The sequence below is a fragment of the Ischnura elegans genome, chromosome 10 (genome assembly GCF_921293095.1).
Source record: "Ischnura elegans chromosome 10, ioIscEleg1.1, whole genome shotgun sequence".
NCBI classification, from domain to species: domain Eukaryota; kingdom Metazoa; phylum Arthropoda; class Insecta; order Odonata; family Coenagrionidae; genus Ischnura; species Ischnura elegans.
Window position 1 is genome coordinate 27,022,276 of NC_060255.1, and position 11,736 is coordinate 27,034,011.

Genomic DNA, 11,736 nt, shown 5'->3' on the forward strand with positions numbered 1-11,736 from the left:
ATCATCTTCCTCTAGGGGACTTGAGTTGGCTGTGGAGGACAAGATTGTTTATGCTGCCAGACATACAGTGCCTGAAAGAAGCGTGTTTGCGGGCATTGTGTGATAGTCCCAATAGCAAAGGCAGATTTTCAAAATCCAGGGCATTTAAAAATGACATATTTACAAAATTTATTCATTACCATACCTCCAGAAATAACACTTCATTGGCCAATAAATTGGGGTTCATACCAAGTTAACCATAGAGATACAATAGGTGCCAGAAAACATCCATGCTCTGGATAGGGGCAACCCACCCTGCAAGAACTAGAAACTGTGACCTCCAGTTTGGCAGGCGAGTGCTATAAAATAACACAGATAAGTCAGAAGCATATAGGTATTTTTGTGATCACCCACAAGTACAATTGAAGTGTGAAATTCCTTAGAGGAAAAATCATATGCCTTAAGTGAGATTTGCAACTGGATACAGGCATCCCCCGAGTTACGTAAGAGATGCGTTCCGGCAGACTATGCGTAAGTCGAAATTTACGTAAGTCGAACCTTTGCGTTGGCGCTTCAGAGATTGCTTTATAACAAGTTGTATCGTACAGGAATGAGCGCAACCACATACGCCACCACATCCATCGCTAGAACTGCAAATTTTCACGTTGATTGCTGACTTGGGATTTACAAGCGATTTTTCTACAGAAATTAATGAAATTTCCTTCGAGGAATGACAAAAATGGGTCACTTTGTTATTTTTAGCACGTAAAAAACTCTATAACTATTCGATATTTTTTCTTCCATAGGTTGTACGAGCGAAAAAAGCTTCTTCGCGCTCGCATTCGAAAATTAACGTAATCATTTGAAATACGGTTATCGCTTACGTAAGTACGGATTTACGTAAGTCGAGACATACGTAACTCGGGGGATGCCTGTATATCAAATTGGTGCCATGTGTTCTACCTCTAGGACTATCAAGGCATCTTCTTCCTCTGTGAATAAGGTTTAGAGGACAATATGGTTTATGCTGATAGACATACAGCTTCACTGCTAGTGCAAGGTTTCTAATTCCATAGGTTTCCAGATTAAGGTGTGAATTTGGGAGATTTGGGTTTTTATTGTGCTTAAGGCAAATGATTATTTCTCTGTGGAATTTGCATTTTTGTGCACTTGGTGATTACTCAGAAAAGGTTCACCTCATGATTCTTTTCGAGGCTGCCTGATGTATGTATTGCTAATAGTACTACGTAGATCTCTTAAATGAAGGCTTGATTTTCAAGAAATTTTTTTAATAATCGAAGTCCTCTGGGAAGGTTGTATTCACTGAAGGTTACTTATTTTGGGCAGGCAACTTGTCTTATTTTCTAGGTATTTGAAAAGTCTTTTCCTGCTACTCTTTTGTAACACGCCCTATTTCATAAGTTTCTCAAAACTGGTGAGGGATTTTTGAATATGAGATTCTGAGTATTCAATATGCAGCCTCATGAAGTTGAATTTATTTTTGCTGTTTAACTCAGTGTTTTTAGTAGAAAAAAGGATAAATTCTGTTGGTGCATCTCCATTAATTTGGTAATTAGAGAATCAATTGTTGTTTTATGAACCAATCAGGCTTTACTTAAATTCTTTCTAGTATCATTTAAACTTGTGTACATCAGGTGATTAATGGCTGTTGTGATGACATTTTCTACTTATCAGTATTAAAGGGAAATTAATTGTATGTACTCTTATCCTTGGAAAACGTTGAAATGTGCCATTCGTTAGAGGTTATTACCTAGTAATTGGTGCTCCAGGATACCTGCCATATCAGCCTGCCTTTCAAAACATTCAAATTATAAATTAATGTTTTCCCCGTGAGGATCAAATTTATCCATATGCAGAGTTAAATCTATTTTAGGCCATATTCTCCGAGCAGCCTGCGTTTCCAATCCACCACACTCTCTGTTTAAGTTGGTTTGGGAAAGTTTTCTTTTCTCTTCAGCCTCCATTCCAATCTCTTTTGCTCCCCGTTCCTGTTCCAATCTTTTCTCTTCTGACAAAAACTTCAGCATTTCTTTTAAATTTCTCATCATAATCTTTACTTTTATTATCATTTGGTTATACTCTAAAACTCTATATCTTTTGGGGCCATGGCCAAATATGACATTAAAGTTTTTTTTTACAAATCTATCACCTAAACACTGCTACTCCTATTATAAATGTGTGAAAATCAGAAAAAAAAACGTTTACTTCAATATCCAACTGTGAAACCAACCTACGTAAATCGATGTCTACCTTGACACCAGCAACAGAATCATTTTGATCTCTATAAGCTCTCATTTCCCTGTTTTCAATATTATTTGTTCTTTCTAATTTTTTTTCTAATATTCGTTCAAAATTCTCCTAGATGAATGGAGCCAGACATTTTGGGCAAGAGCTGTATAGGCACTTGCCCATAAGGATATTGTTTGATTTTCAGGCGTAAATTTTTTCTTGTAAATTTATGTGGTTGATTACGATTTTTTGTGCATGCCTTGAGTGCTGCCATCAGAGCTTCACTCATTCAATTAAATATTATCAATAAATATCAAATCTGTTTACCTGTCTGGGCATTTAAGTTAAGATTATCATTTAATGGCTGCTCTAAAATATCAGATTCCATGCAAATAGTAACCCATGGCCCCCATGGAACCAAAATATAAAGGGCATTATCACGAGATAATTTTTATAATGCGCTGAATGTCCACGCGCAGACCTTTATCCTGGAAGTAAGCAACCCAAATGTCACCCGAGTCGACACGCACTTTAAGGTCGCCCACAGGGGTACGAAAGTCGCATAGCACTGCGAATAATTTGGAGTTGCATATTTAAAAAAATGATCAATATTAAGCACGTATTATTAACACGTGAAAATTATTATTCAAACACTATATGATAGCAAAATTTTGAATATTTCGACCCTTTTTCCGTAATTTCCATAAGTACCGGAGGCGATATCAAATTAAATATAACTATTGTACGCTAAGTGTCGAATATTAAACGGTCCCCAGTTAGATACGAAATCTTTAAGTGTTGGGCATCCATGGGTAAGTAGCAGGCGAGATGGTGAGGAGATTTAAAAATCGTTGGTTTAGAGGGGAAACGCCATTATCTATATCCATTAGGGTGACTCGTCACTTTTCTATAGGACCTAGTCGTAATACCCAGAAAAAGTTAAGTAACTAGATGGGAATACAAATATGATTTTTTCTAAATCGGTTAGTATATATTCTGTTCGCATTTTTGCCATGAAATTTCGAAATATTTACGAAAATGTAAAAATTGTAATTAATTTAAATTTGGCTTAAGCGAGCACCCTTTTTGCAATGTGCTATAACTTTAGACTTGAGTAAATATTTTAGACCAAACACGGCAGCTATATTCCTTTTAACTATCGAGAAAAATGACCTTTTATCGTGTCAGCGGAAGCACTTGTGTGTGGCAGGCAACCCGCAACACGTCATAAATGCAATAAATAACGCGAAAAAGAGATTTTTTCAGTAACAAACGCGAAAATCATGTCTGAAAATGTCAAGGCAAGTCACATAATGATAGGAGGTTTCCTAATAATGCCGTACTTAGTCTTCTCGAGGGCAGCAAAAGTGGTCAATCTAGTGTAATAGTTTCGTAGCACTTTCCATTCTTGTTTTTCCTTCGCCTGGCAGTAGCGGATAAAGAAAAAACTCCAGGGGAGGCGCAAAAGATACCTTGAGTTGGGTACCTTTAATTTTATCGTAATAAAAAATAATCAAGTCACATGCTAAGTTAAAGAAGTTTTTGATTAAAGTGATTATGTAAAAATACAAGACAATGCCATATTATGACATAAAAAAGTTACAACTGTGGTTCTGCAATGTTTGGCAATACGGGCGGCCCCACAAGGGGGAGGGGACTCGCGCCCCCCATCTGTATCCGCCACTGTCTTCTGGTGGGACGTAACAGTAGCGGAACATATACAATGTTTTTAGCTCACAACAATATTGTATTTAAGGTTTACTGACCCCTGAATCATCCACCTGCACACTGAAAGTAATATCGCACTTTCCCAATTTTCTCAGTCAGTCTTGCATTTTGAGACGAGCTGAACGAGGTTCTTGATTTACTTATGCACATTTATTACTACAGTTCGTTTGTAACTCATTTCACTTTTTAGTGTACCTGTTGTAGTGAATGTTCTTTTGTGCTTCTATTCTAGTTACTAGTGATATTTGAATCGCTCATCTTTTTAATTCCTGTGGGCTCCGGTTTACATTCAGTCTCCGGCCTGTCTCTTTCGAAGTTCGTTCTACATGGTGTAAACGTTTTCCCGCTTTTTAATTAAAACCCTAAGGATTGATGAAATTTATCTTGAGTATTAAACACCATGGGCCATGACTAAAATGGCTATAAAGGAGTGTTACACTGTTAAACATAGTTTTTTTGGGGAATATCAGCAAAAAAATAAGTTGGATAAACAGGAAAATGATTGTATAGATAATTACGTAATTGAATCTTATTACCCTAGTAAAGTAAAAATGAGGTATTCTTCCGTTTACTCACTTGAAACATATTAACTTATAATGGTTAACGACTATTATAAAGCATTAATCCAATTCCAACTATTTTTACATCCTACTTTTTCCCAGATTCTAATTTATGACAAGAGAATTGATGTGTGGATAATATCCACTGGAAATATGTTCTTACAATCGTTTCTTATTCTACATGCCACTTTTAATAATTTTTGCTGCCTTCTGCAGTGTCGCAGCGAGAGGGAGATTTGGTGGATAAAACCCCCCCAGAGCTAAGAAAGTTTTTAAGTTTAATCCATTTCACTTAATTGGATTAATATTACTTATAGAAAAGGGTAAATATTAATAAAATATCCCTCAGAAGGCCGTAAAACTCACCATTTTCAACCATTCAAATTTTTTATCTGAAAAATTTTCGAGGGGAGGGTCCCGCACCTCCCGCTTACCCTGGTGGGTATTCCACACCCTCAGACACCCCAGTGTTTTGCGCCTTAAACCCCCCTAGCCATAATTCCTAGCTGCGCCCCTGGGCTTCTGAATGTAAAGGCTGCTTCCAGACACATCTGAGTTCATTTCGGGGGAGATACGATAATGTCTATGGATAGTAAGTGCTTGCTATATATTTATTTAAATCACAGTTAAAATGACATCTATTTACTATGTACGCCTACTACGCTACTTCGGAGTCACCTTTATTGAAAAAAGGCGTCCAGATTCAGCGTCCAACAACTGTAGCGTGAGCAATTTCTCCATTGCCTCAGTGCACTTCCTTCGAATTTCCGCCAAAAAAATGACTCGCTCCTCCGCTGACCATAGTTTTCACAGGGGAGCGAGGCGGGAAACAGGCAGAGATATATACTTCTGTGTGTATATATTTGTGGAAACAGGTGTATGACGTTTGCAGTGACGTCACAGCCTAACCTGCCGCGCTCCGTAGCGAATAACGGAACGCTTGGTGGCGCTCCGAAGCATTCCGGCAGCGTTCAACGGGCTGCACCCTAAGTATGAATGCTGGGAAAAGCCCGTGTGACGTCATTCTGGTTCCAGCTGCCGCCGTGTGAGGCCACCTTGGTGCGAGGCTATGAGCGCCGCTGCGATGCAGGCTGCTAGCAGGTAGCGTTTGGCTTAAATAAGGATTATTAATACCCTATCAAACGAAAGAAACTTTCCGACCTTAGACAATTTTAATAGGTATTATTATATAGATGTTTTTCTGAGCTCTGTGCCACATGCATGAATTGATAATCTCTGACGATGTATAACTCCTGACTACTCGTATAGCATCTAGGTCCCTGTGACGTCACGTGGAGTGGCATCCCATGGCCGCCAATCTGGCCTTTTTCAAATGAGGTTGAAATTGACCATTAACATTCGTCTAGACTGGGATTTCTAAAACAAAATAATTTGTACATTATGAATGCACTAATGGTGGGTAACGAATCGCAATCAATGCCTTTCGTTGAAACTACCCTATTCATATGATAACCCCAACAACACACATTTGGATATACATTATGTATTTATATTGTATTTTCATGGGTCACATACATATGTATTTTTGTTATGTATCACATGTGTAATACATATGTATTATTGAATGTATATTCTTTGTATTCATACATATGTAAAAGTGGTACGTGTTACACGATAAATACATTTGTATTTTTGAAAATTGAATACTTATGTAAATGTGGTCAAAAATACAAATGTAAATATCGTGTAACACTTGCTACTTTTACATATGTATGAATACAGAGGAAATACATATGTAAATGTGGTCAAAAATACACAAAATATACATTATGTATATTTTCTGTAATTTTTGAGAGGTGGATTTTCGTGGCGTCTTGTGAAATGTTCATAAACATTTTTTCCAGAAATAATATGTTCACTGCAAACGCCAGATTTTCTCATTTCAATGATCATTCATCCATTCGATTTTATACCCAGAAAGCTTAAAAATAAATCATATACTGATCGATGTGAGCAAGGGTAATATGGCGACCATATTTATGTTAATTTGTAAATGCACGCGAAATACAGACGTATTACATATGTAAAATTCAGTTTCCATCCGCGAAATATACACATGGAAAATGGCTCACAATCCTCACAATACATGAAAAATACAAAAAATAGTTCTTGCACAGAGCAAAAGTAAAAGCGAAGTTTAATTTTTTAAACAATATTTTAAATTAACTGTTTAAACAAAAAAAATAAATTCTCAATTCTGCGCCTCCACTGTCGCAATAAACTAGGGAAGTGAGAGGGAGTGATCCCTTTCGTTATAATCTCGTTAACAGTTAAGCTCGGCATTTCGTTCGAGACTACGAGAACGTCGAGATCGTGCTGTAGGAGGAACTCCGGCTATTGATGTATAGTTAATTTTATATTTGTTTGCATTATTATACGTATTGGAAGAATTGACATAGTGTTTTAATCCTCGATAACCGGTGCTTGTGGATGGTGTGCTCAACCCGAAGCTATGTTTTGCTGGAAATGTGCTTCAATGCTTCAATCCCGCAGGTTATTGCGATTCCTGCAAGCCAGCTCCAACAGTTTCCTGTCACTGGATAACTAAGGTAAGGTATGATTTATCTTTTATTATATTGTACGCCTACAAAGACTACATTAATTATGTTATTTGAGTATATTTGGATACAACTATATTGGCGCAATGTGTTGACCACATTGCGCCAATTTTGTTTATGTTTGGCTATTGTTTTCCTTTTTTGTTGAGTTACGTATCGAGGAGACTGGTCTCCATTGAAGTTATATTGTAAAACGGGTAAAATATAGTGTAATGTCAACCTTGTACGTATAAATTAATAGATTATGCGTCTTATAGTAATTCCGTGCTTCGCGGCTGAAGTTACATTTTTTCTTCTCTTAATAAAGAGCAGAAAAAATTGTTTAAAGGGATGTTTTCGTTCACGTGTAAGTTGTTTTATCGCTGTTTATTACCACAACCTACTGTATTGTAGTTCTTGCATTCCTAGTTATCCTATGCTTTAGTCATAACATCTTTGACCGCAGACTTATCAGCGTAGCCTTGTCACTAATAGATTCCTCGAGGTTCCGAGCCGTTTTGCCCACTACCTACTTCTAATTATTTAACGAACAAGAAGTATTGGTCGTGTAATATCGGTTCCCTTAAAGCCAAGTGTAATATTTCTTTCATCTTGAAAGGCAGTCAATCAAGGTGCATTTCGTCGTTATTATTAACACAAGATAAATACGTAATTTTCATGCGAAAGTTTGTCATTATGTGTAAGAAAGAGATGCGTATGGGCCAAATTGATTAATTATAATTTTACTTTCATGCTCTTTCGCGCATACCCAGGAGGCGGCGACGATGTAAATAGCTTGGCCTGGACAAGAGGAGAATGGATTACGGAAAAAACGACGAAGCAAAGCCAGAAGACCATGTGGAATTGTTAATACCGAGGTAAGGTTTGAGGGAAAAGTTTTTTAAAATCCATAATGGAGAGGTTTCTTAAAGTTAAGCCTGAAATTATCGGTGGTATGAAATTTATTTGTTCGAAAATTTGATATCACAAGTTTATATTTTATCTGTGTGAATCATCCGCTACTAAATCATGGTACTATTATATTTGTATCATGTACTAAATAAGCATACCAATGGATACACTTTTTCCTAGTTAATTTATATTTAAAAGTAGTCATATGATCTTTTCTCATATTTCTCATTCTTCTTAAGAGAAAGGCTATAAATTTTGTAAAATGAAAGCATATCCCCAAAATATATGATTTCTCAAAGGACAAGGTCAAATCTGCGCTAGCTGGGACCTCGGCATAATTGGTAAATGAAAAAATTTAAAACTCATGTCTGGAATCTAGCAGAGAAGCCAAACTTTCATTTGCATTCAGAATACAGAATTAGTACTAAAATTACAGACTTCACAGAATACTGACTGCCTATATGAATTTAAAAAAATAAAATTTAAAGGCCTTGAGCTCCTATTCAGATCTTACAAAAAGATATATTTTTGCATGACTATTAAACTTGACTTCTTCTTTTCTCCATTCAGGAAGTGGCTAATGGTGCAGAGTTGGTTTCCTGAATCCAGGTTTCTTCTTGTGCAATGGATTACAACGCTTGTTCCGTGCTAATATTTTTTTCTACTTTCCAACTCAAACCATTGTTTGTACTTGATTTATCTTTGTGCCATTTTTTAAAACTAAGTTTCACCTACTGTTTGCTGGCCCTTAATGCTTGTTAGCAATATTCATGGCCACACTTGTTCTTTGTGTGTATTATTTTATTTTTCTCTTTGAATAAATGTTTTATTATCTGTATGTTCTGGTTTCCTTATATTTATTCATCCGTTTGATCCATATTGACATTAAGTGGATGTGGGTCAGAAAATCAATATGTATAATTCGTGCATGAGGGCCTGCAGATACATATGTATATTACATGTAAGGATATTCAGATTTCCAATTTGTAATACGCATGTATACATACATCCTGAGGGACTTTTGAGCCACTTTTACGTGAAATATACAGACGTAATACGGTTGTATTCCATCGTATACATATGTATAATTCATGTATGGGTATTCAGATTTCCAATTTGTAATACGCACGTATACATACATCCATAGGGACTTTTGAACCACTTCTACGTGAAATATACCGATGTAATACGATCATATTCCATCTTATACATATGTATTTGGTCACGTATTTTTTGTGTATTATTGATGTTATACAGATGTAATACAAATGCCGTGTTATCTGGGAATTCCCCACGGACGTAAAATGCCAGTCGAATAAGCTGGCGGTATGATAATAAGGCAGTATTATAGCGGCCTGTAGCAACGATAAATTTCGAGAAGTTATAATTTGGAATTATCGTAGACTAAGGCATAACTATATGCATGTAGGGTATATTTTGGGTAACTGGTGCACCCAGGACTATCTTCTATATTATTTCTACTGCACAGATACCTTTTTCTCAACTTACACGCAACCAAACTCTACAAATGAGGTACCAAAATGCACAGAATTTATCAGAGAACATGCGACGGCATATCATACTTCCTAAATATTGCTATATTGTTTCCTAAAATTGGTTTTTAAATAATTAAAAAATATATAAATATTCCTGACGTTAACGGCGCAAAACTGATACATTTGTTCAGTTGCAACAATATCTCGCATTCTTTAAATAACTTTTATCAAAATGCGGCTGATTCCACAAGTCTCCTGTTGATACGTAAGTATGAGTCATCATGTGCGTTTAACAGAGGATAGTGTAATCACTTCCAATGTTGTGTTTAAAGAGGTCCTCTGACCTCAATTTGTACATGAAATTTCCAATTAAATCTGTACATAAGACCCTTCCTTTTATTTCTACACTTTAAAATTAGAAACGCTCCTATCCCTCTGTGGACCTGCATTGAAAAGAGCGGGGGAAGCCCGCTGGGAGCGGGCGCATCACGCTCGTTTTAATATAAAAGAGGAAAGTAACCATTTAATCGGTTGAATGGTTGGATTTCGCAGCGGTTGTTGATCATGCTTCTAGTGCCTGCGTACGGCGATATGGATCAATATTATGATGAATGATGGACGAGGCGATTCCATTGCGAAAATGCTGAAAATAGACTTTGTCTTCAAAATTCCCACTCAACCTCGTCCTTAGTTCCTACTCGATTTTTACCACGTCGTCGTTGCCAGAGCATACTAAAATTCTTTTTATAAATTTTCGGGTATGCCATAATCTCGCTGAAATGTGCGAATTGTCACCTAAGTTGCATATGCGTTCAAGATAATGGAGAACTCGGTTTCCAAGAAAAATGGAAATCTATGGAGGAATTACCTACAGCAGATAAAAGCCTCTGGGGTCACCTAGAGCTCCTATCCGTACTTGTTCTTGTAAAAATGTTTATGGAGTAATAAATATTAAATTATTATTATTATATTCTACGTCAAAAACATGGAAATGACATGCTACTAGTCAGAAAATGTGAACGCAGGATCAAATAGAAAGGTAATTACCACGTCAAAATTTATCTGCAGCATTTTGGGAATGGGCTTGATTCGACTTGAAGACGCCTCCTGAAACGGAGGAAAAAATTCGTTGTACATATGCACTGGAAATATTAGTCCATTTAAATATTGCTTGCACGCGGAATGTATAAATTAAAAATACCATCGTTATTTTAATTCTGGATTAACATGAAGTCAAATGAGATCGCAATTCGTGGGCGAACATCATCGAATGCATCGATAATTTTCACGATCAGGGAACTTTCAGTTCTTGGAAAATTTAAAGGTCATCAATGTAAAAACACCATTTGATCATCTAGCCTGTCCATTGAAATTAACGGTAAACTCGGTTCGCTCGTACCTTGGGTAAGACTTCGGAACTCAATTAACCTACCAAGAAGCGTATTTTCAAGTACTTTTAAACTGTTGGCAGAAACTGTAATACAAATGTTGGCAAAAAAAACGCACGCGGCAGGGTTAGAATATTACACATACCGCTTTGCGCGGAGTCTGCGCAGGTTTGAAGCTCTCAACCGGTTGTGGCTTCTTGGAAGTCCTTTCTCCCTCGCGTTGCCATCCTTGATGGACCGCGAGGGCCTAACACCTAGTACCATGAGCCTCGGTATAATTGCCATGGGATTTAAAGAACCTGGATAGCGTTGTGGTCTGCGCAGTAGCCCGGAAAGCCAAAGGTCCGTGATTCAATTCTCGGTCCAGGGGTATTTTTTCTCGTGGCAATTCTTGTACTGTAACTCAAATTTTATGCCTCGTAGGTACATATCGAAATATCCTTATGGTTAATAATTTGTCATTCACGGTAAGATTCGTGATCCTTGTAATAAAAATTATCGATTATATATGTGATAACTTAAAACACCCAACTTGCAAGGCATAACCAGGGATGTGCAATGACGTCAATGTCATTGAAAATTTAGTTCATTTTTCCGGAATTAAAAAATAAATAGCAACATAATAAAGTAAAACCCAGGAATAGATGTGTGAAATTATTTGGATATACGTTATCGACACCCGCATCGGATACAAAATCAAAATTACTCACCATCCATGAAAATGTTTCCCTTTTTCACAAATGATTGAATATTTGGAATTCTTACCGATTATTTTCATCTCGGTACGGGAATTAACCTCTTACATAAATCTAGCTAACTAAGCAGTCTATCGAACATCATGGCAGTATAAATATCGGACAAATAA